This window comes from Chiloscyllium punctatum, chromosome 4 (genome assembly GCF_047496795.1).
Source record: "Chiloscyllium punctatum isolate Juve2018m chromosome 4, sChiPun1.3, whole genome shotgun sequence".
In the NCBI taxonomy this organism is placed as follows: domain Eukaryota; kingdom Metazoa; phylum Chordata; class Chondrichthyes; order Orectolobiformes; family Hemiscylliidae; genus Chiloscyllium; species Chiloscyllium punctatum.
This window is the reverse complement of record NC_092742.1, coordinates 47,177,512-47,203,113: the sequence shown is the minus strand read 5'-3', so window position 1 is coordinate 47,203,113 and position 25,602 is coordinate 47,177,512. Positions and strand designations below refer to the sequence as shown.

At 44.7% G+C, this 25,602-nt stretch overlaps 1 long non-coding RNA gene across 1 annotated transcript; it reads left to right on the top strand.

The window, feature by feature from the left end:
* The first annotated feature begins 14,596 nt into the window (after positions 1-14,596).
* On the top strand, positions 14,597-23,893 carry LOC140476268 (uncharacterized). Its single transcript, XR_011960441.1, has 4 exons — positions 14,597-14,703; positions 15,054-15,177; positions 15,419-15,439; positions 23,709-23,893. It is a non-coding gene; the product is annotated as an uncharacterized lncRNA (long non-coding RNA).
* The last annotated feature ends 1,709 nt before the right edge of the window (positions 23,894-25,602 follow it).

The window sequence follows — 25,602 nt, the reverse complement described above, 5'->3', positions numbered from 1 at the left end:
AACAAGAAGCATACTAAGAGCAATGGAAAATGTACATTGTGGTGAGGGGAGAGAAATCAGAACTAAGAAGCAATTTGTCAACAACATTGAAGTTAAATTAGAATAGCTTTTTGTGTACAAGCAAAATTCACAACACAAGACAATATGATCTGCAAATACCCTCGGGTATTCAGTGAGACTGATAACCTGTTGCAAGGATATAAACTTAATACACTGATTCAGAAGAACACAAGACTATTTTGTAGAATGCCTCATTCAGTGCTATATACTCTCAGGGAGAAAGTAGAACTAGAGCTGAAAAGACTTGAGACAGGGAACATCAGCCCAAATTTTCCAATTGCTATTGGGACAGATTTGGCAACTTTTACAGCCGGAATTCTGAATCTGACCTATCCCAAGTGCATCCATCAGAGAAAACCAGGGAGAAATTCATTCTGCACATGAGCAGTGCTGCAGGATAAGACATCACTGTTCTTTTACAGCACATGCTATGGTACTTCAAGAGTTAAACTGTTTAATGGTCGCAAAGTCACTTTGACAGTACTGAGGAAAAGTAAGTGTGCCAGATAGTGAAGGTGTGGAATATCAAGTGAGCAAGGAAAGGGGCAGTGTGTCAGGTGAGTAAAAGGGTAGGATGCTAATTAAGTGGGGGGGAGGGCAATTGGGTGCGAGGAGTGGTGAGGTTAATAGTATTGTAGTGTTTCAAATGACACACAATATGAACACAATTGGAAGTCCAAATAAGGCAAAGGTTTTATTTTTTATTTTTTTTATTTTTTTTTTCGAACCCCCACACTACCACCTAAGTGCGGTAGTGCTTATTTTTTTCCCCAGCACCCATGGTGTGTGCGTGTAGATGTGAGACACAGTGAAAGACACAAAGTGCACAGATCTTTATTCAATTTCCACCACCAGGAAGATAGGAAAGACACCCGAGTGGCCAGTGACAAGCACTGCCCTTCAAACCACAGGGCAATGCTGTGTGAGCAAAACAGTGAAGGGGAGGGTAGGGACTAAATCAAAATAGAGTTGGAGGGAGAAATGATGCACTCCACTCCCTGCGGCGCCCACCTCTCCCTGAACGACTCCAGGGTGTCGGTGGACACCGCGTGCTCCTTCTCCAAGGACACCCGGGCTCTAACGTAACCCCGGAAGAGGGGCAGGCAGTCGGCCCTAACGACCCCCTCCACGGCCCTCTGCCTGGACCTGTTGATGGCCAGTTTGGCCAGGCCCAGGAGCAGACCCACGAGGAGGTCCTCGGACCTGCCCTCCCTCCTCCGTACCGGGTGCCCGAAGATCAGGAGCGTGGGACTGAAGTGCAGCCAAAAGCAGAGGAGAAGGTTTTTGAGAAAATCAAAAAGGGAGTGCAAACGCCCACACCCAATATAGACATGGTCCACGGACTCCACAGCGCCACAGAACAAGCAGTTGGGCTGGGAGTCCGTGAACCACCGCAATCTGCGGTTGCAGGGGACTGCTGCGTGCAACACCCTCCACCCCAGATCCCCAAGAGAAAGGGGGAGGACTCCCGCGTAGAGAGCCCTCCACTGGGGATCTCCGCCGCCCGGTGGCAAATGGGCACGCCAAGGCGTGTCCGGACGGTGGATGAGGGAGAAGAGGTGGACGGTGTGCAGCAGCAGTCGATACAGGGCCTTCCTTTTTATATCCCTGAAAGGGACAAAATTAAAATTCCGGAGGCGGCTCAGGTTGTGGGGCACAGGCTCCCGCGGGAAGTACGGGACCTTGGGGCCAATGTGAAATTCCGTCCGGGCCGGGGTGAGCGCGGACGGGATCCCACCGCACACCTGAGCGTCCTCCAACCGGTGCACTACGTCGGGTCCGAGCACCGCCGTTTTAAGGCGTCGGATGGCGGTGGCCACGTACCGGACGTCTACCACTGCCCTGCTAGCTATGTCCTGCGGCAGCGTCCAGCCCAGGCCCCCGGCACCCAGCACGTCCCCGACCCTGGTCGCCCTCGCCGCCACGGCCCTCCCCTCCGACAGCCACTCGAACCCGCGAGTACGGAGGTGCGGATTCCTGAGCAACGGCTCCCTGACGACAGCCGCTACTCCAGCCGGAGGGTAGGCGCGACGCGATTCGACCATGTTCCAGACAGTGATCAGGTCCTGGTAAAAGACAGGCAGCACCTTGAGGGCGACCTCCAAACCGTCACGGTCGACGAACAGGAGCTGCGTGTCGTAGTTGAGGTTACGCACCTGGCGGAAAAAATACGTCGCCAGGGCGCACCACCTAGGAGGAGGCTCGACGTAAAGGTATCGCCGCAAGGTCTGAAGGCGGAACGTCGCGACCTGGGTGCGGACGCACACCAGCGACTGACCGCCCTCCTCGATAGGGAGACTCAGAACCTGCGCGGCGACCCAGTGCATCTTTTTGTCCCAGAAGAAGTCGACCAACGTTCTCTGGATGTCAGCGACAAAGCCAGGAGGAGGGACCAAAGTGACCAGCCGGTACCACAGCATGGCGGCCACCAGCTGGTTTATGACCAGCACTCGACTCCTGTAAGATAGCACTCGGAGCAGTCCTGTCCAGCGGCCTAGGCGAGCCGAGACTTTGGCCTCCAGCTCCTGCCAGTTGGCCGGCCAGGATTCCTCAGCCGGGCTGAGGTAGACCCCCAGGTAGAGGAGATGGGTGGTACTCCAGCTGAACCCCCGTAACTCCTCCGGCAGAGAGTCCACCCGCCACGGACCGACCAGTAGTCCGGAACACTTGGCCCAGTTGATCCTGGCGGAAGACGCCGCCGAGTACACGGCCTGGCACTCGCGCATCCTCCCCAGGTCAGCCGGGTCGGTGAAAGTGAGGAGCACGTCGTCGGCGTAGGCCGAGAGGACCACCCCCGTGCCCGCGCCGCGCAGAACCAGCCCCGACAACCTCCTCCGCAAGAGGCGCAGGAAAGGCTCCACGCACAGGGAATACAGCTGGCCGGACAGGGGGCAGCCTTGACGCACTCCTCTCCCGAAGCGAAGGGGCGCCGTCAGGGACCCGTTAACTTTAACCAGACACTCTGCGGCGGCGTACAAAAGTCGGATCCGGGCGACGAACCGCGTCCCGAACCCGAACGCCCGCAGAGTCCCGAGCAGGTACTCGTGATCGACCCTGTCGAACGCCTTCTCCTGGTTGAGAGACAGGAAGGCGCTCGGCAGACCAGCCCGTCGACAGAAATGGATCAGGTCCCGGACCAGGTGGACGTTGTCGTGTATCCTCCGGCCCGGGACCGTGTAGGACTGGTCCGGGTGAATCATGTGGGCCAGCACGGAAGCCAGGCGAGAAGACAACACCCTGGCGAAGATTTTGTAGTCCGTGCTGAGGAGGGAGACCGGACGCCAGTTCTTCAAAGAACGAAGGTCCCCCTTCTTCGGCAGCAGGACGATGACCGCCCTGCGCCAAGAAAGGGGCAGCTGTCCGGCATTTAGACACTCCCCCAGGACCTGTGCGTAGTCGTTCCCCAGGACGTCCCAGAACGCCCTGAAGAACTCCACAGTCAGCCCGTCCAGCCCCGGGGTTTTGCCCCTCGAGAGCCGGTCGAGGGCGCCGGTCAGCTCCTCTAAAGTGACGGGAGCGTCGAGCCTTCCGGCGTCCTCCGGGCCGAGCTGCGGCAGGTCCTCCCACAGAACTCTGCGAGCGTCCTCGCTGGACGGATCCGGAGAGAACAGAGCCGTGTAATAGTTTCGGACGTGGGCCCTGACGCCCTCCGGATCCGAGACGAGGGACCCGTCGTCGGCCAGCAGCACAAGGAGCTGCTGACGGGTGCCGCGCCTTTTTTCCAGCGAGTAGAAGAAGGGGGAGCCGCGGTCCAGGTCCTGCAGGAGCTGGATCCGCGACCTCACGTACGCGCCCCGAGCCCCGACGAGCTGCAGGTCCCGGAGCGCGGCCTTCTTCTCTTCGTACACCCCGCGCAGGGCCGGGTCCGCGTCGGGCTGACCGAGGCGTGACTCCAGGTCGAGCATCTCCCTCTCCAACTCCACGATCCTGGATTTCCGCCTCTTGGTCGACCCCCTCGCGTACTCCTGACAGAAGACGCGGACGTGAGCCTTGCCCACGTCCCACCATAGCCTCAGGGAGGGGAAGCTTCCCCGCTTCCTTCTCCAGCCGGCCCAGAAACGACGAAACGAGTCCCGGAACCGCTCGTCCTCCAGCAGCAGGTTGTTAAAGTGCCAGTACGCGGAGCCGAGCCTGGCGCCGAACGGAAGGAGTTCCGCCCACACCAGGTGATGGTCCGTGCACGACACCTGCCGCGTGGAGGCCTTCGGAAAACAGGAGGCGTACGCCCGTGAAACGTACAGGCGGTCGATTCTGGACGCTCCGACCCCAGGCCTCACGAAGGTGAAGGCGATGGAGTCGGGATGGAGAGTCCGCCAGACGTCCACCAGGTCGAAGGACTTGACCAAGTCCCCCAACCTCTTCCCCGACGCGCAGCCAGTGCGGGTACCGCCGTGGTCCCTGCCCTCGAGGACGCAGTTAAAATCTCCCCCGAGGACGACGCACTGGTTCTCGTCGATGGAAGCCAGATGAGTGGACAGTTCTTCGAAGAAGCTCGCTTGCCTCGGCCCGGCCAAGGGAGCGTATACGTTCACCAAGTGAAGCACCGCGCCCCCCAGCCGAACCGTCAGGTGAAGCAAACGGCCTGGCACCGGCTCCCTGACCCCCAAGATCTCGGGCTGAAAATGCGGGGCCAACAGGATAGCCACCCCGCCAGATCTGCGGGTGAGGTGACTCATGTAGACCCCCCCTCGCCACTCCAGGAGCCAGGTGGCTTCGTCTCCCGGGGCAGTGTGGGTTTCTTGCAGGAAGCACACCGCATACCTCCCGTCCCGAAGGACCGAGAGGGTCTGGAATCTGCGCTGTGACTCCCTGCTGCCGTTGATGTTGAGGCTGGCTATAGTAGTCTCCATGTCGGAAGCATTGTGCTACCACCACCAGTACAGTTAAAAAACAAGTACAATTACTGGGAGGACGAGGGAGGGGCACAGGTGTCCCTCGCCCTCACCAGGAGTGCCCCAGGAAGTTCCTGACTCGCTTTCGCTCGTTGACGTCGAGCCCAGGCGCCTGGCGAGCAGCGTGGGCCGACCAATAAACTTGTTCAAATGAGCTCCAGCGGTCGAGCGCCAGTTGGGCTCAAGGCAAAGGTTTTATTCTACCATATGCATCATCATTCACAATCAATGACTAATGAGTATGATTGTCCACCCACGAAATTCTGTTTTACTGGTCATTGGTTCTATGGGTCCTTGGCTGGCTGCTAAATTCGATCCTAGAACTGCATCTCTGACCACACAGTTTGCAGGTGTTTCCATGAGGTGGGAGTGGTCCTTAGTCATGAGATCACTGGCATTCCTTTCTCCAGTCCCTTACCGCTTGCTGATGCATATAGTCAAAGAACTGTGTCCCTTCATACAGGAGTTTCCCCCAAGTTGGTTTGGTGGGCGGCACGGTGGCACAGTGGTTAGCACTGCTGCCTCACAGCGCCAGAGACCTGGGTTCAATTCCTGCCTCAGGTGACTGACTGTGTGGAGTTTGCACATTCTCCCTGTGTCTGCGTGGGTTTCCTCCGGGTGCTCCGGTTTCCTCCCACAAAGATGTGCAGGTCAGGTGAATTGGCCATGCTAAATTGCCCGTAGTGTTAGGTAAGGGGTAAATGTCGGGGTATGGTTGGGTTGCGCTTCGGCGGGGCGGTGTGGACTTGTTGGGCCGAAGGGCCTGTTTCCACACTGTAAGTAATCTAATCTAATCTAAATGAGGGTCTCCCGTGCATTGACATCTAAGTTGATTTCTTGAGGGATGCCTGCAGGGAGTCTTCAAAATACTTCCTTTGTTCTCTGCTCATTCAAGTTCCTTCCTTGAGCTAGATAAAAACAATTTGCTTTGGCAGCAAGTACTTAGTCATTCTAAGCATGTGGTGCCCAGTGGAGTTGGTTCTGAATGATCATGACCTCTATGCAAGTGCTATTGGCTGCTTCAAGGATGTTACTGTTAGTACACCTGTCCTCTCAGCTGATGCAGTGAGTCTATTTCAAATAAGGTTGATACTTCTCAAGGGTCTTGACTTGACATCTACACCTGGTCCAAGTTTTGGAGCCATATAGAAGAGTTGGAAGATAACTGCCTTATACATAAGGATCTTGGTATCAGCACAGATGTCATGGTCAGCAAAGACCCTAATCCTTAGGTGTCCAAAGGCTGCGTTCATAGATTAGACAGAACTTTAAATCTCTGCATTGATATCAACCTTAGATGAAAGTTAGCTCCCAGGTAAGGGAAACGTTCCACATCTGGGATGATTTCTGCATTGATCTCTAAAAGACAGACGTGTCAGAACTTGGCCTTGGATGAGTTGGTAAAGGATTTGAGTCCACTAAGGTTCAGGCTGAGACTAATTTTTCTTTATGGTTCACAAAGGCATTAAGCAAGCCTTGAAGATTCTCTATTGAGAGAGCAGAAACTACATTGTCATTTGCATCCTGAAGTTCTGCAAATGACATTGTGATTATTTTGTTCTTGGATTTCAACCGTTGAGGTTGAAAAGTTTTCTGTCTGTCCTATGGATAAGGTCCACATCACTGAGAAGCTTTTTCTCATCACCATGAAGAATGGTGGTAATGAAGATAGGGAAAGAGGCTGGGGCAACAACATATCCTTGCTTGACCCCATCACATACAGAGGATTTAGAAATCAGGCCACAATGCCACTGTTTATATGTAAGAATAAGTTGGGAGGAGGAGAAAGTGAGGATTGCACATGCTGGAGAGTCAGTCGAAAAGTGTGGCACTGGAAAAGCACAGCAAGTTAGGCAGCATGCGAAGAGCAGGAGAGTTGACATTTTGGGCACAAGTCCTTCATCTGGAATGTGAATTGGGGAGGGTGTCTGAGAGATAAATAGGAGGGTGGGTTGGGGCTAGGGAAAGGTAGCTAGGAAGGCGATAGATACAGGTAGGAGGTGATTGTGATAGGTCGTTGTGGAGGATGGATCAGAAAAGTGAGAAAGAAAATCTTCTGCCTTGGGACCCTTCAACCACATGGCATCAACATCACTAGTTTCCAAATCTCTCCTCCCACCCCACCTTATCCCAGATCCTACCTGCCCACCATCCAACTCGGCACCACCTTCTTGACCTGTCCTACCTGTCCATCTTCCTTCCCACCTCTCCACTCCACCCTCCCCACTGACCTATCACAATCACCCTCCCACCTGCATCCACCTATCGCGTTCCCAGCTACCTTCCCCCCAGTTCCAAATCCACTCTCTTATTTATCTCTCAGCTCCCTTCCCCCACCCCCCCAACATTCCTGATGAGGCGCCGCACTTTTTGACTACAAGAATATGTTGTCAGTACAGTTGCCAGATAAAGATTGTGTTATCTGGGGAACCAGAACTGTAACTCCTAAAACGTACAGATTGCAGTTGTAGTGAGATCTTCAGAATCTTCAATTTGGAATGAGCTTCCCAAATGGTTTAGTGTGAAGTTATCTTTGGTGACCAGAGTTAAATAAGGACATAGAAGACAGGGTGAAAGCAGGTCAAAATGTAGAAAAGAAACTGTTCCTGGAACATTTGCAACCATGGATATGGCTAGCTAGACTGTGGCAAAGACTGAGGCAAAGACTGAAAATAGATTTTTCAGGACTAGATAGGCAACAACTATTTATTATGACAGATAGCCATTTGAAGGGGATTGGGATCTTTCTGAGTAATTGAACCACAACAAGTGAAATCTTAAATACTTTGCCTCGTCTGTTTGTTGCTTATAGATAACCAGAGAAAATTGTGTCCAATATGGATTTCTGTTTTGTTCAGAAAAGTTTTCGAATTCATGAGAATAAAATGAGGTAAAACACACTGTGGTTTCACCACACCATCCTGCTGCAAGTGAAGCAGCATAGCATACAGTACAAACTATTAATCAAGTGCTGGATACCAATTAGAAGATGTCAGTGAATCATAATTGGTTTTTTTGCTTAAAAATCAGAGCACACATATTTATTATATAACATGACCAACAAAATGCAAGCTGAATTGTTTCTGAGATACCAAACCATAATGTGGTTTTCATTGCTGATGCCACATGTATCACAGTCAGAAGAAGAAAAAGAAAAGCAATCGTGACAGAAAGGATCAAGATAGGGTAGAAAAAGTGAAAAAAAATCTGAATCAGAAGGTTAAGATAGAAAAACATCACCATAAGTGGTAAAGTGACTATGAGGAATAATCATGAAAATATATAGTCCTTAACATTAATTATGTCAATATATTTGGTAGTGGAAAGGTTAGCTTTGCAGATACTTTAACCTTCAAAGGTTCACAAAGAAACTGGAAGTTGAGGAGAATCAAAAACGTCTGAAGAATTGGGCAGTTGGGATATGAGCAGAGAATAAAGACAAGTTTTGCCTGAAACAAGTTCAGATCCAAGTCAAACTCATACAAAATGTCTGATGAAATGAAAAATTCAATCAAACCTCAAGATCAAAATCAGTCCATGATTGGAAAAAAATTCTTTTCAGGTTCAGGCCAAGTCAATTCAAAGTCCTTCCCCAAGTTCTGCAGGTTTGGATCATTAAGAGAAATAAGTGGTAGTTAAGTTTGTAAACAAATTAAAAGCAAGAAACATAGATAAATCATATTGAATTTTGAACATTATTTAACTTTTCATTAAGGAGGGAGAAATGTGATAGAACCCTCTTATGGCAATTTGTGAATGTGCAGGTGTGTTTTAATTCAAACAGAAGGAAACATTTACAGGTACTGGGGATTTGAACTTGTGTCTGCTTCAGTGTTTTTTTGACCTGAAAATGCTTTGTATGAAAATGGATAGGGGAGGGAATCTGCACTGGGTTCGACAGAACCTTGTGGTAGAGCAAGTAACAAGCAGATTAACTTGTATTATTGAAAATGTAACAAGATAAAGGGATTGAGATGTCCACAGTCAAGAGACAGCAAAGCGGCAGTAACTGGGGAGAATTCTCCAGAAAACTATGGCATGCATATGGGTAGTCCCTCTGGAGGTAAATAATTTTAAAGTTGTGGCTTGGAAGAAAATTCTTGAGGGAAGTAAGAAGACAACTTGAAGGCATAATTTATGTAGTTCGGAGCTATATTAGAAGCGAATAGTGCTTGTTTTAAGTGTTTCATGTACAGTAAAGTTTGCTTTGTACTAACTGCAGCAATGATAGTTGCTAAGTACTCCTTCAAAATTTTTCAAAGTTCAGGTTTACAGATTGATACTGAGCAAGGGATGTACTTTTTCATGAGATGGGGGAATCACAGGAATTGTGCAGTCTAAGATGGTTTACAGCAGCTAGTTAACAGTGCCAGGATAAAAAAAATGAACAAAGACAAACAGTCTGTTCACCCCATCAGTCAGACAACATTGAAAAATGAAGAAGAGAAACAAATCAGGTGCAAATATTTTCTGGAGCTGAACGTAGTTTTGCTTTGCAATTTTCTTTGCCATTAATTCTGGTTGATTGCTTCAGAGTACAATTTTGAAAAGCATTACATCATCAATACCTGGAAAAAGTTCTGCTTCCTTGGGCTGATATTTCTTGCGATATTTCGCTGTGTTGATTTCATTGAATTTCTCTCCATGAGATATTATGATAAGATGACAGGAGCACAGGAAACCTTAACCTCATGCCAGATGACTCGTCCTCACAAGGTGACAGGTTGGTACAAGTAGGTACCCATCCAGAGGAGGAACCATACACAAGTTTCCTCTTAGGACACTCCAGAGATGGCTGGGCATGCCACTTTCACCCTGCCTGTCCCCCCTTACATCTTTAGCAGGGGGGATGCATTGTCCTCTGGGAAGGACATGTAATGATTGTAACAGACCTCAAAGAATACGAGTTCTCTGATTGGGGCTGTTAATCTGGCCCAATCAGGGAGCTCTGGCTGACAGATAAACAGGTTAGTCAGTGGTTCTGTTCTGCTCAGAGCTGGCTCTGACAAAGCTGAATCAATGTCAAGGACTCTCCACATGTAAATAGAGGGTGACTTGGTGACGGGATACCGGCCTCTGTGGAGTTATTACAGGATACACTCAGCATGTCTGGACAAAAAAACAATACGAGGGTCACCCAATAAAAGCTCCAAGGCCAACTGACTCCACTTTATGGCAGGGTCCATTCACTTCAGCTTTGAAACCTCAACCTGCACTCAGACAGAAGTAAAGGAAAAAGAAAATTTCTTGAGGCACATTTGGTAGCATGGGTCATACCTCACCCTGTACAAATTCTTATGCTTGTTAATAAATGCTGACTTTGTCAATAAATTTCTTTGCTTGGGTGTCTATCTAGTCCCTTCTTTAACTGTTATGATATGAGATCAGACATCCTGTTCTATACATAATGCAGAATGGAGCAGAGCCTGCTGTTCCATTTTTAGCCAAGATGAACATTACACTTAAAAATAACTCAGTTAGTTAGCCACCCTTTCTCCAGAAGAAGAGAGATTGCTATTGTTTCACTGGCCTCACTGGCCAAAGATACTGGTCTTGCATGAAATGGTCAGCAATGTTTGGGGCAGGGAAGTGTACTGGTGCATTAGGATTGCCAGGGATTGGAAACTCACGGCTATGTTTTGTCTGTAATGTAAGGGTCTGTGCATAATATTGTTGTCCTTTGAAGGGTCTTACATCAATGGTTTTACAGCCCCCTCCCTCACAGGTTGAGCCACGTTCAGGGTATGGCTACGGCCATTTTCTTTCCCATTGCACATTTCAAATTCCAAGACGATGGAAAATGACAGCGTGTGCTCCTTGGACAGTAATTTCCAGGCTCCATTTTAACGTGTCAGTGAACTCCCAAACATCTGAATTCCTTTCTTGGTAGACCTTTTCTGTTATCCCCATAGGCTTTGCATAAGCCAAGCTCCACAGTCAACTCCAGACTCTACCTAATGTGATGACCACACCAGGTGTGTTCATACACTGATCTTTCTTGAAGCCAGGGTACTGCTAACTGTGGATGAACCAGTTGACCCTGCTCCCAGCCATGCATCATCATATCCCTCTCTTACATACACAAATCCACCCACCCCACCCCAGCTTTCTAAAAGTTTTCTCCATGGTTCCCAACCTGCAGGCTCTACTTCCTACAAATATGATCCCCAGTCTTCTTCCTGAAAAGTCAATCATGCACACACATCTCCGAGGCCTATGCCAAGAAAGTAAATTAGAGGGAGTATTGCATAGGAAGTTAATAAATAAAATTAAAATACATGGGATTAGGGTCAATTTACTGGTATGGATTGAGATTTGGCTAATTGAAAGCTAAGAGCTAAAATAAATGGACCATGGTCATGTTACTAGTGTGGGACTACAATGCTGGGTCCATGATAGCTAACAGTCCATATAAATGATTTGGATGTGGGGATCAATTGTAATATTTCCAAATTTGCTGATGTCACAAAACTGGGTGGAAAAGTAAATTGTGAGGAGAATGCAAGGACACTTCAAAAGGACTTGGATAGGTGAAGTGCATGGGCTAGAATATGGTAGATGTAAATAAGTATGAAGTTATTGACTTTGCTGTGGAGTGATTGTAACAAGGTTAGCCAAGTGAACCTCATAGGATATGAGTTCCCTGATTGGGGCTGTTAACCTGGTCCAATTAGGGAGCCCTAGCAAACAGATATGAACAGAATTGTCAGAAGTTCTGTTTAATCTGAGAGCTGGCTCTGAGGAAGCCATACCGGTGTCAAACTATGCACGTGTAAAGGGTGACTTGGTGATAGGATACTGGCCTCTGTGGTTTTATTTCAGTGGCTACAAGAGAAAAAAATATGCTCCTAAAAAAATTCGCTTGCGACAGTTGTCATAGAGTTGGGGGAAGCATTTCTGGCATCATGCCAATATTTAGGAAGCTTGACTCATTCAATCTTGCCATCAAGGATTGCACCCATAATGTGGAAAGAATGCATTATTTTTTTCAGGCAAATGACATTGGGGCAGTGAAAAACAACAAGTAATTCTCCAGACAGCTCGTGGACCTGCAGCCTTTTCAGTTATTAGGAGACTAACATTTCCTGAGGCACCAGACACTGGAATCTTTTAAGAGTTAACAAATTTGTTTGAGGAATATAACGGCCCCTCTAATTCTGAGACATTATTAGTTTTACTTGGCAGTTCAAAAACCAGGGGAATCTATATTGGGATCTTTCATGAGGTTAAGATGACTGGCAGAGGCATGTGACTTTGATTTAACCCTGAGTGAGATGCTAAGAGACCGTTTGGTATGTGGGATTAATGATATAACCATGCAAAAGCACTGACTAACTGAAGCCCAACTGTTCTTCAAACAAGCATTACAGCTAGTTTTGTTGTTAGAAATTGTGGCAAGTGGAGCATATGAGTTACAGAGTATGCCATTGGAAGTGGACATCCTCAATTGACCTTGGGGAACACCACTTAAATGAAGGCAATTGCATAGCCTCACTCAAGACATAACCTAATGAGAGGGACTCTACGTCAGCCCACACCGAAACCCTAAGACAAAGCCAAGCCTCAGCCAAACAGTTAACATTTTCTTCAGGATTCTGGCTGGCAAGCCATTGTAGCTGTTGCCAGTATGCTGACTCTAGGCAGCAAAAGAGTCCCACTAGACTAAATCAAGAAAAAGAACTTTTAGACTGGTATCTAGGTCAGTTCGCACCCTGGAAAGCCCACCTACATCTAGCTTGGAACAGTTAAATTGCTTAGCAACATCCACATCAGAACCAGTCAAAGTAAACATCTCATTAAATGGTCACCCAGTTCGAATGGAGGTTGATACTAGCGTGGCCATTTCAATGATCGCAGAACCAGTCTTTAACAAAATTTGCTCTGAACTCTAAGCCTTAAGTTTGTACAAGACCTCAGCTAGCCTGAGAACCTATACTGGGAACCTTTCCAGATTAAAGGTACAACTTCCATTCTGGTCCTGTATGAGAAGCAGTTGGTTCAGATACCACTGATTGAAGTCAAAGACTCATGCCCAAGCTCGATGGATTGAAATTTGTTGAAAAAGATTCATCTTGATTGGTTTAACTTTTTTTTTATTAGAAAATGACTGCTTGAGTGAAGTCCTAACTAAATACCCAAAAGTTTTTCAGGGACTATCAAAGGAGCCAAGACCACCTAGCATGTTAACCAGGAAGCAATACCATGATTCTGAAATGCCCATCCAGTGCTTTTTGCCTTTCGGGCAAAAATCAGGAGGCTGGAAAACAAAGGAATCATCAAACCATCCCAGTTTGTGGAATGGGCAATATCAGTTGTACCAATTGTGAAATCTGATGAGTTGGTTCAGCTTTGTAGGGATTTTAAAGAAACAGTAAACTTTCTTGCAGCTGAATAAATACCAAATCATTTGCATAGAAGACTTTTACTCAAAGGGGCAGGGGGGAGGGGTGTCTTTCATGAAACTGGAAATGAGCCATGCTTACCCGCAACTGCGGTTAGATGTGCATTCCCAGCATTATGCTACCAACATATCAGACTGCCGATTGCCCTTTTTCAGTGGATGATGGAGAACATATTACAAGGTCTAACCCAGGTTGCCATTGATCCGTTTGATGTGCTAATAACTGGAAAGACCAATAAGGAGCACTTAGAGTATGTGGTCATAGTCCTTAGGCATCTCTCCAAGGAAGGCATATGCCTCTGAAGGGAAAAAACGTGTTCCAGGCATGCAAAGTGACCTACTTGGGCTACAGAGTCGACAAGACCGGGTTACACCTTTTGGTAGATAAAGCAAGGGTGATCAATGCTGCCCAGTTTCTACGTCTGTACTGGAGCCTAGGTCTTTCCTTGGATTAGTTAATTATTACAGAAGGTTCATACCTGGCCTCCATCCAGACACCCTTACATCTGCTAGAGTGGCACGGTGGCTCAGTGGTTAGCACTGCTGCCTCACAGCACCAGGGTCCCAGGTTCAATTCCAGCCCTGGGCAACTGTCTGTGTGGAGTTTGCGCATTCTCCCCATGTCTGCATGGGTTTCCTCCCACAGTCCAAAGATGTGTGGGCCAGGTGAATTGGCCATGCTAAATTTCCCATAGTGTTAGGTGTATCAGTCAGAGGGAATTGGGTCTGGGTGGGTCCCTCTTCGGAGGGTTGGTGTGGACTGGTTATGTTGAAGGGCCTGTTTCCACACTGTAGGGAATCTAATCTAGTCTAACATTTTAAAAGGATCAGCCTTGGAAATGGTCTCATAGCCAAGATGTAGCCTTTAGGGAAGTGAAGAAGCAGCTATCATCATCTAAGATGTTGGCACAATATGATCCCAAGTGAGATCTGGTGCTGACATGTGATGCCTCCCTCTATGGTATCAGGGTGGTGTTGGCTCACAAATGGTCCAGCAGCAAGAAATGCCTGATAGCAGAGGCTTCCTGGAGTTTGGGAGATGCAGAACACAAATACAAATAGAGAAGGAAAGTTTGACAGTCACCTTTGGGTGTGAGAAAGATCTATTAGTACCTTTACAAATGTAAATTTGTAATAGGAACAGGCCACAAGTTTCTGCTAGTGTTACTCAAAGACCACGAGCTTGAAGAGAAATGACTGCAGTTATGGGTCCTTCCACTAGTTGGGGCTATCCGCGGTGCCAGTCTGAAGTTGGTCTTCTCTTGCTGCCATTAGACAATCGGCGCCTATTGGACCGTCCATTAAGAGCAGTGTGAGGGGCTGTGACCTTCCTTGAATTGAAACAGCAGAGTGAGTTTGGTTTTGCTGTTAGTGTTGTATTAATGTGTGCGGTGTACTGCGGATTTTGTGTAATATTTATTAAGATTGTCGGATTGTGAATGATGTGTTTTCTTCCTCCTGTGAGTAAGTTTTGACCGGTCACGGTGGTGTTCAGGCCTAAGAAACTGCCCGAACTTCCCATGGGCTGAGGCTGCAGTTCATTGACAAGTGGCGAGGACTCTGTATGTGATGAGATTTAAAGCGCAATCTACAATAAACAGATCTAAATTAATGATACATTTTGGTTGTGATTCGCTGTGATAGGAGAATATTTAGTTTTTATTACCGTTCTTCAATATTACCTTTCCTTTAATCCTTAGACGATGGCTGGTCGCGCTATTGCAGAATGGTGGGCATTAATGAAACCCTATGCCATTGCTTATCGGGAGTTATGGCCTAGTCTAGCTGTCACAGCAGTCTTGTACTACAAGATATCCTACGGAGGTAAGTGTGTTAGAGCACAGTGTTAACACATTTTATTTAAGCGTGTTAGATTTGGTCTTATGGGGGAGAAGAATAGTGAATCTATTAACTGTGGGGACATTTTTTCTCTCTCTCCAATCGTTTTCTTGTTTTATTTTAACCGATTCATGCAAATATACCACGAATTATACCTTGTGGATAACTTGGAACAATATAGTCAGTTTCTTCACTTCTATATAATACTATGTTTCTGTTCTTGCAGGTAAAAAAGCAGTAAAAGATAGTAAGTATAATTCATTTCAAACTTTGACTCTTTTGAGCTGAACACACATCTTACAAGAGGGCTGTTTATTTTTACATTTTAAACATCTTTTACACATCATGATTTTGCACAATACCAGAAACTTGCCTTGGCTCAGTAAAAGCACTATTGCCTTTAATTTGTAACATCACAAAATGTTGACTGACATTTGAGTGAGGGATGAAGGGGGTGTTGTTTTATGAAATTGATCATGACTTTTTCTTTTGGGGTAAAAGTAAAAGATTTCACAACTATGTTTGAATAACACCAAAATTGGAGGTGGAGTGGACAGTGAAGTGGGTTATCTCCAGATTACAACAGGATCTTGACCAGATGGAGAAGCGGCAGATGGACTTTAATTCAGATAAATGCGAGGTGCTGCATTTTGGGAAAGCAAATCTTAGCAGGACTTATACACTTAATGGTAAGGTCCTTGGGAGTGTTGCTGAACAAAGAGACCTTGGAGTGCAGGTTCATATCTACCTGTGACTCCACTTTCAAGGAGCTAGGATAGTGAAGAAGGCGTTTGGTATGCTTTCCTTTATTGGTCAGAGTATTAAGTACAGGAGTTGGGAGGTCATGTTGTGGCTGTACAGGACATTGGTTAGGCCACTGTTGGAATATTGAGTGCAATTCTGGTCTCCTTCCTATCAGAAAGATGTTATGAAACATGAAAGGGTTCAGAAAAGATTTACAAGGATGTTGCCGGGGTTGGAGGATTTGAGCTATAGGGTAGGCTGAACAGGCTGGGGCTGATTTCCCTGGAGCGTCGGAGACTGAGGGGTGACCTTATAGAGGTTTACAAAATTGAGTGGCATGGATAGGATAAATAGGCCAAGTCTTTTCCCTGTATGTCCAGAACTAGAGGGCATAGGTTTAGGATGAGAGGGGAAAGATGTAAAAAAAGACCTAAGGGGCAAATTTTTCACGCTGAGGGTGGAACATGTAAGGAATGGGCTGCCAGAGGAAGTGGTGGAGATTGGTACAATTGCAACATTTAAGAGACATTTGGCTGGGTATATGAATAGGAAGGGTTTGGAGGGATATGAGCCAGGTGCTGGCAGGTGGGACTAGATGTTGGGTTGCGATATCTGGTCAGCATGGATGGGTTTGACCGAAGGGTCTGTTTCCATGCTGTACATCTATGACTCCATAAGAATATGGAAGACCATATTCTGGTCAATAATCCTTATACATAAGAGAATATAAAAACTGTTCATCTCATTCTTCTTACTTCTGTCACCTTTCCCTTGTGTGTTTCCAGAAGAACATCACTAAATGTCATTCATGTCTCTGGAGATTCCCTCTGGAGTATATTGTACGTATAACTGAAAATGTCTCACTGGGACTGAGCGAGGCCTTATTTCAGTATGAATGAATTGGATCGAAGTCTGTTTCCATACTGTACAATTTGGACTGAATAGCAGAAGTGGAATAGTTTATCAATGCCCTCTGGAGTTGTAATCACTCTAAGACCATAAGATATTGAAGCAGAACTTGCCATTCGACCCATTTTTAGTCTGCTCTGCTCTGCAGTTCAGTTGTCGCTGATATGTTTCTCAACCCCCATCCTCTTTCTTTTCCCATGTCCTTTGATTTCTCACTTACTAGTCAAGAACTTGGGTCTCTCTGGTTTAAATACGTTCAATTGTTTGGACTCTACAACTTTGTGGCAATGGATTCCACAGATTCAGCACCGTCTGGCTGAAGAAATTCCCCTTCATCTGAGTTCAGAAGGGTTATCCCTTCATTCTGCGGCTGTGCCCTCCAGTGCTAGTTATTCTTACTGTTGGAAACATCTTCTCCATGTTCACTCTAACCAGGTCTCTTGGTATATACAGTAAGTTTCATTGAGATCCCCACTCATCCTGCTACAATCCCCGAATCCTCAACTGCTGTTTGTGATAAATCCCAGGATTATGCTTGTAAAACTCCTCTGGACATCCTCCAAAGCTAGGATGTCATTCCTTCGACTATGGGTCCTAAAACTCTTGACAGTATTTCAAATGCAGTCTGACCAGAGCCATGTATGTTCTTGCTCTTGTATTCTTGACCTCTAAAATGAATGCCCAACATTGCGTATGCCTAAACTGCCAACTGAGCCTGCATGTTTACCTTGAGAGTGCTGATCTAGGACTCCCAAGTCATTTTGTGCTTCAGATTTCCAAAGCCTTTCCCCATTTAGAAAATAGTCTATGTCTCTGTCTCTATTCTTCCTACTAAAGTGCATAACTTCCCATTTTCCCACATTGTGTTCCATCTGCCACTTTGCCTCCACTCGTAGCCTAACCTAGTACTTCTGTAGCCTTCCCATTTCCTCAGCACTACCTGTCCCTCCACCTATGGGCGGCACGGTGGCACAGTGGTTAGCACTGCTGCCTCACAGCGCCAGAGACCCGGGTTCAATTCCTGCCTCAGGCAACTCTGTGTGGAGTTTGCATGTTCTCCCCGTGTCTGCGTGGGTTTCCTCCGGGTGCTCCGGTTTCCTCCCACAGTCACAAAGATGTGCAGGTCAGGTGAATTGGCCATACTAAATTGCCCGTAGTGTTCGGTAAGGGGTAGATGTAGGGGTATGGGTGGGTTGCGCTTCGGCGGGGCAGTGTGGACTTGTTGGGCCGAAGGGCCTGTTTCCACACTGTAAGCAATCTAATCTATTTTTGAATCATCTGCAAAATTCACAACAATACTTTCATTTCCTTCATCTAGATCATTAAGGTATAACATGAAGAATTATGATCTCAACATTGGTTCTGTGGAACTCTTCTAGTTACTGCTGCCGTTCTGAAGAAGATACCCTTTATTTCCACTGTCTGCCTTTAAATTTCCATTTAACTTAAAGCAACACACTCAAAGAAAGCATTAACTTGCTGGAAAGCAGTTTTTAAATTACCCAGTATTTTCTAGTGTTAGTAAAAAAAAAGCTTTCCAAGGTAATTGATACACACTGGACACACACCGTCTTAATTCTAAACACATTTTCATATTAAGCTCACAGCTAATGCATTTTCATTGTGAATGCATAAAATTGGAAGATGTTAACAAAGCAATTACTAACTTTTTAAAAAAAACTTTAACTCTGAATTCAATTTCTGACTTTAATGTCACAAAAATTGTTAAATTTATGTTAAGAACAATGCTATAATATTAATTGCTACTTGTGGAAAAGTTTTATAATCTTCCACCTGTAAGAGCTGATTTTGAATCTTTGATTAGGCTCCCCAAAGTTAATCATTTACCTCATTCCATTTCTTTAATTTGAATGTTCACTACATTTCTGAAGTATTTCGTTCTAAAAGATTTTGATGTCCTAAGGTCATTAAAAGTAGAAGTTGTTCATTAAGCAGACACACAAAAAAATGCAATATCCATGACATCACTTGAAATTTTTGAATAGTTGTTTGACTGCTTATGTAATGTCCTAGTCCAGTTTCCAGACTTGTCTGACACATGACCTCAAACTTTCCCTGGCATTAGCTGAATAGTATACAGCTGCAGTCCAAATTATCAGCGGGAAGTCTGCACTCTCAATGCCCTACATGGAGGGGGGAGAGAGACATGCGCACACATACACGAAATTCTTGTGTCAATGTTCAGTATTAATAAATGCTGTTTACTACTTAGACTGGTGAATGTTGACATAACACTTCAACTCCCACCCCTCCCCTTGAGATTTGAATGTGGCTTCACATTCCTTGTTTCCAGCTCTAATAAGTACAATTGTCCCAGTTGGCAGCCATGATAAAGTACGCAAGCCAAGGGTAGAGGGCCACCCATATTTGTTCTGTGTATTGGGTGTCTTGTAAAGTTCATGCAACTTTCCAGGTGGCCCAATGCTTGGGAGTGACCATACTGAGCCTCCTTTTTTTTTCCCTGTTCTCATTGTACTCAGTCTAGCCTAACCCTAGCTTGTTCAGTGCTTACAGCACACAGAATTACTTGATAGTACTATTCCTTTTCTTCAAGTTACCTGTTTTTGCTATGGCTGAGAAGTTTTAACCCTTAATATTCCAAAAACTACCTCTTACCAATATCCTTTGGGCTCTATCTGTTATGTGATCAGTGATTTTCTTTATTGTGTAGATTTTGGAGAGACAATGGCCTCGTGGTATTATTGCTAGAATATTAATCCAGAAACTAATGTTCTGGGAACCTTTTTGAATCCCACTCTGGTCGATGGGGGGGGACTTTAAAAGTTAGATCACATGGGATTCAGGGTGAGCTTCCCAACTGTATGTATATTTGGCTTAGCAGGAGACGGTGGTGGAGAGTTGCTTTTCCGACTGGAGGCCTGTCGCTAGTAGTGTTCCACAGGAATTGCTTCTGTGTCCTTTTTTTTTGGTTTATCATTTACATAAATGATTTGGATCAGAATATAGACGGCATGGTTATTAAGTTTGCTGACCACACCAAAATTGGTGGTACAGAAGGTTTTCTAAGATTACAAAGGGATCTTGATCAAATGGGTCAAGGGACTTAAAAGTGGCAGATGGAGTTCATCTTGATAAATGCGAGATTTTGTGTTTTGGTACAAAACAATGGTAGGGTTTATTTCGTTGATGGTAGGGCCTTGGGTAATGTTGGAAAAGAAAGCAACTCTGGAGTGCAGGTACATAATTTTTTTTGAAGTTTGCATTACATATGGACAGGATAGTTTAAAAGGTATTTGGCATGCATTGCTCGGTCCTTTGAGTATAGGGTTTGGGAAGTGTGTTGAAGTTGTACAGGACTCTAGTGAGGTCTCTTCTGGAATACTGTGTCCAGTTCTGGTCCCCAGTTAATGGAATGATATTATCAGGCTGGAGAGGGTTCAGAAGAGATGAACCAGGATGTTACTGGGTATGAAAGGTTTGAGTTACCAAGAAAGGGGGCTGAGACTATTTTCACTGGATTGTAGGAGGTTGAGAGGCGATCTGATAGAAGCTTCTAAGATAATGAGAGGCATAGATAGAGTTAATGGTAGTTTTTCCTTGGAAGGGAGATTTCAAGACAAAAGGGACACATTTTTAAGGTGAGAGGAGAGAGATATAAAAAGGATGTGGTGAATGTTTTACACAGTGGTGCACATGTGGAATGAACTTCCTGAGGAAGTGGGTGGAGGTGGTACAATTAGAACATTTAAAAGACACTTGGATAAGTACATGAATCAGAAAGGTTTGAAGGGATATAGGCCAGGAGCAGGCAGGTGGGACTAGTTTTTAGTTTAGTCCATGTTCGGCATGGACTGGTTGGACCATAGGATCTGTTTCCATGCTGTATTACTCTATCTATAACTTGAATTCACCTTTTTTAAAAAAAAGTCTGGAATTAAACTTCTACTGTTTGTTTGTGAAAACATTGCCAAATTTGGAAAAAAGCCATCTGGTTTGCTAAAATCCTCCTCCCCTTGTCTGGCCTACATGTGATTCCAGATCCACAGTGTGTTTGACTCTTAACTGCTCTCTGAGAGAGCCTTGCAAGCCGCTCAGTTCAAAGGCAGCTAAAGACAAGCAATAAATGTTGACCAGCCAGAGATGCCCATGTCCCATGAGTGTATTTTACAATTGTTTCATAGAATAATTCTGGAGAGAAATGCAGAGTGCACTGTTGTTCTGTTACAAAGGAGATTTTTCTGTGTTTGTATGTGTGTAGATATAGTTTAATCAACCTAGTCAGACATGTTTTGACATCCCTCTGGGATAGGTGGGGCTTGAATGCTGGCCTTTTGGATCAAAGGGAGGGACACAGCCACTACCATATGAGCCTTTTGTACATGTGTAGGCTTGTTTTGTTAATTCAGGGTTATCAGCATCTGTCTGATCAAATTTTCACTAAGGAGTATGATATAATTTTGGTTTTTCATCAAAATATTTTCTCGATGACAAAGAGCCTTTTGTCAATGTTTTCCACTCGCTGGTTGCTGTTTGGACAATTTACCTGAGCAAACCAAAATATGTTGTTTGATAGCCACATTCAAAAGTCTGCATTCTTTTGAGGACATGATTTTATTTTGAACATAAGGGGTTGAACTTTAAGGAGTGGTAACTATGCAACAGAAGTACACTTTGTGTGATTGCATAGTATCTTCACTGTCATTATTTTAAAAAAATCTCCATTACTTTCTTCTCTTCCCCTTACCTGCTCTCAAATAATTTCTAAATGTGCAGATGACCTAGGATATGATGTCACTGATATCAGTGCAAGTAGAAATACCTAATCTCGAGTGATTTTTAAATGTGAAGACTAAGATCATTAAATCTTTTTATGGGATGTAAGTAATTGCTCATATTGAAGTAATTTTATAATTTTACTCATCTAAAGTAACCTAAAGATATTTGCATTGCATCATGGACTACGATAAGCCCCATAATTTTTCTGCCCATTTCACGATTCAATGTCTGCCATTTTTTGTATTTTTTTTGTTTGTGCATGTATGTATTATCTCTTATCTCCGTTTTTGAATCATTTTGTCTTCAGCCATTCTCAACCCTGACTAACTATATAGCTTGGAGCCTCTATGTTCACATACCACTTTTATAGATCTTTATGTTGCTACTGTTTTACTATTTACATATAAAGATGTCAGATAGCTTTTGACTATTTGTGTGCTCTGTTTCACTTCATGGGTCCATTGTCTGTGTGCAGTATACTTAAGCCAATAGCAAAGGTGTTTCCACTCTACCTAAAGTCCCTGAACTATACTCCTTGGTCCTTGTCCATATACTAGTCAAAGTCAGTTGTTACATCTTTCATACTGTAGATGTCACTTCAGGAGGAGTCCAACCCAGTGTAAGTTAACAAAAATTGCTGGAAAAGCTCAGCAGGTCTGGCAGTGTCTGTGGAGAGAAATAGTCAATGTTTCAGGTCAGGTGACTCTTCAGAACTGATGGTAGCTAGGAAAAAGCTGTTTTTTATGCAGAAGATAGGTTGATTGGGAGGGGAGGAGGAGAAAGGGGTAAGGAGTAAACAATAGGTAGAGATAAAGTCCAGAGAGAGAGAACCAGTTGAGCAGACAAATGAGTGGATAACTCTCTCTAGCAGAATAGCTATTAATGGGGACAGTTGTGACTAACAATGGTTTGTGAAGGGCTTTTGCCCGAAACGTCGAATTTTCCTGCTCTTCGGATGCTGCCTGACCTGCTGTGCTTTTCCAGCACCACTCTGATCTAGAATGTGTGCAATAGCATGTGATAACAACAAGGCCTGGTGTGTGGGGATAGGGATAAGGACTTTGGACAACTCCAAGCCCCAAAAATTGTTGAAGTTGAACTTGAACTTGAGCATATGGCTGTAGAATTCTCAAGCAGAAAATAAGGTGCTGTTCTTGCAGGGTGCATTAGCACACGGCATCAAGCTTGAGACCAATGTTGGCCAGGGAACAGGGTGGTATGTTAAAATGGCAGGCAACTGGAAGCTCAGGGTTTTTTTTCTTGCAAACAGAATGCAGGTCTTCTGCAAAGCGGTCACCCAGTCAACACTTTGTTTCCCCAATGTAGAGTAGACCACATTGTGAGCAGAAAATGCAGTACACAAGATTGAGTGAAGTGCTGCTTCACCTGGAAGGTGTGTTTGGGCTCTTGGAGACTGAGGAACGAGGAAGTAAACAGGCAGGTGCTTGTTGATCAGTACTAGATGAGGTATGATGTATTTAAGATCCAGACTGACCAGATGTGCAATCTGCCTTTATTTCCCCCAAACCACCAATAGTCAGGGATACACCAACTTATCCTTTAAACTGTTTTTCAATTTACTGGTGATGGCTAATAGATTGGAAAAGCAAACATGAGATTTGAGATGGGGGTGGGAAGATGTTCAGTTGTGTGTAAGAGCACTTGTAAATGTCGCAAAAAAAGTGTTTTTACTTCTATCTGCAGCCCCCATGTTTCCTAGATATTTTTAATCAACATGTTCAGACATGGTATGACCTACAAACACAATGCTGGAGGAACTCAGCAAGTCTGACTGCATCTTTGGAAACAAATGTTCAAGAGTCACACAGGATTTGAAACTTTAAGAATGTTTGTTTTGGATTCCTAGCATCCACAATATTGTGCACCTGCTCCTGAGGCATGTCCTAACAAAAGCAATGTGAACCTGGGCCTTCTGGTTCAGATGAAGGGACTCAACCACTGAGCCACAAGAGCCCATGTATCATATAGTGAACAGTCTCTTTATTCGTAGAATAGAATTGGGAGTTGTCATTTTGTCATCCTTTTACTATACAAAATATTTGTAATTCAATTATTTTTGATTTTTTTTCTTTAATCATACCTAGAATCTTCTAGTCCAGGACATTGACACTACAACTGAGGTACATGGACTTGTGCTAAAATCATGTAAACCGTTACTGAATGAAATGGGATACAGAAGACTTATCATCTGGAAGCATGCAATATATTTTGTTCAAATGTGTGCAAGGTTTATGAAATTGTACCAATAAATGATGCTGTGGAAATGGAAGTTTATTGTGGATCCCTTTTTTATTTTTTTTCTCTCTGTCTAGAATGGATTTAACTTTACATCATTTAGAAAAGTTTGTGGTTTTACTTTCATTCTGCCATTCTATAATTACTTGGATGGTTTATAGGTGAAGATTGCTTCACAAGTTTGGAATGAGTGGGTGGAGGCAATTGTTGGATACTCGTGTTGTTATTTGGATTACTTTTATTTTTCCAAGGTCTTGTTGCTCAAGATTGGGTGGAAGCAATCGCTAGTGTTTGTGCATGTTCTATTTCATGCAACTATTCACATCTTGCAACTATTTAAGATATTTTTCTCCACCCAATCATATTTTTAGAAAATGACTGTCAATCCTATCAATATATTCAATTTCATTGAAAGTGTTTTTTTAATAAAAAACAGTCCACTGGAACCAAAGCAGCTCACCACCACCTTCTGGAGATCAACTAGAGACAACAATAAATGCTGGCTAGCCAGTGACACCCACATTCCATAAATGAATTTTTTAAAAAAAGTTGAAGTGATTTTCAGAAAATGACCACACATGGGAGAAGCCTGTGCAGCCTTTGTGTCAATTCTTTGCCCATCTGTTTGTCTCCTTCACAAGCAAGCATATATCCCGATTTCTTTAAGAGTCGTTAAATCAGCTTCAACTGCATTCAGGTATCTGTGAACACTGCATAAAATTAAAGCTCATCTTTCTTTTATTCTTTTTTGTGCTGAAGGTTATTGACCTGAAGCTTCTGCACGAATGCTGCTAGGACAGCTCTGTACTTCTAGTTTTTTCTGTTTTATTACCTTCATTCAAATACCAGAGGACACCGATTTAAGCTTGTTCATTTCAGGCATAAACAATGAAGTTAAACACTCTGCAAGTGGATTTTTTGCAGGAGGTTGACTAATATTTGGTGAAGTTATCCTGATACAAGGTAAACTTAACCAAAACTTGATTAGTAAAACAATTTAAAACTGAAAAAAATTGTGAATTTTAAGCTTTGGCTTTTCAAACTTTGCCCATGTGAGGTCTAATGTGGAGGTGCTGCTGTTGGACTGGGATGGGCAAAGTTTAAAAAAAATCACAAAACATTAGTTTATAGTCCAGCAGATTTAGTTGGAAGTACTAGCTTTCAGAGCGTTGCTCCTTCATCAGGTAACTGATTTTTTTTTTAGTTAGCACAGGAAAGGTCCAGATGCCCATGATTACTTTTAATACAGTCTTATGTACTTATTCATCATTTGGCATTATACAAAAAAAAGGTGGCTACTAAAATACAGTATTAACAAAGCTCTCACTACCAGGTTATAGTCCAACAGGTTTAATTGGAAGCACTAGCTCAACCATCTGATGAAGAAGCAGCGCTCCGAAAGCTAGTGCTTCCAAATAAACCAGGTTGAACTATAACCTGGTATTGTGATTTTTAACACTCCCACCGTCTCCAAATCACAACAAAGGCTCTGTGCTTGAGCTGCAAGTACTTTTAAAAGATTGTCAGTTCTCTGTTTAAAGCACTCTCGGACAATAGGGGGCGGCCGGTGTACATCGGAACTGATGTGGTGTTCTGGGGGAGTTGGTGCAATGCCATATTGCTCTGCATTGCTGTACCTTTCCTGCAGACTATCCGGAGACAATTGGTTTACATTCCAGAGATACCAAGCTCTTGCGTCATGTCTGCTAACAGCTTTCCACCCGCGTGTCAAACCGACCGAAC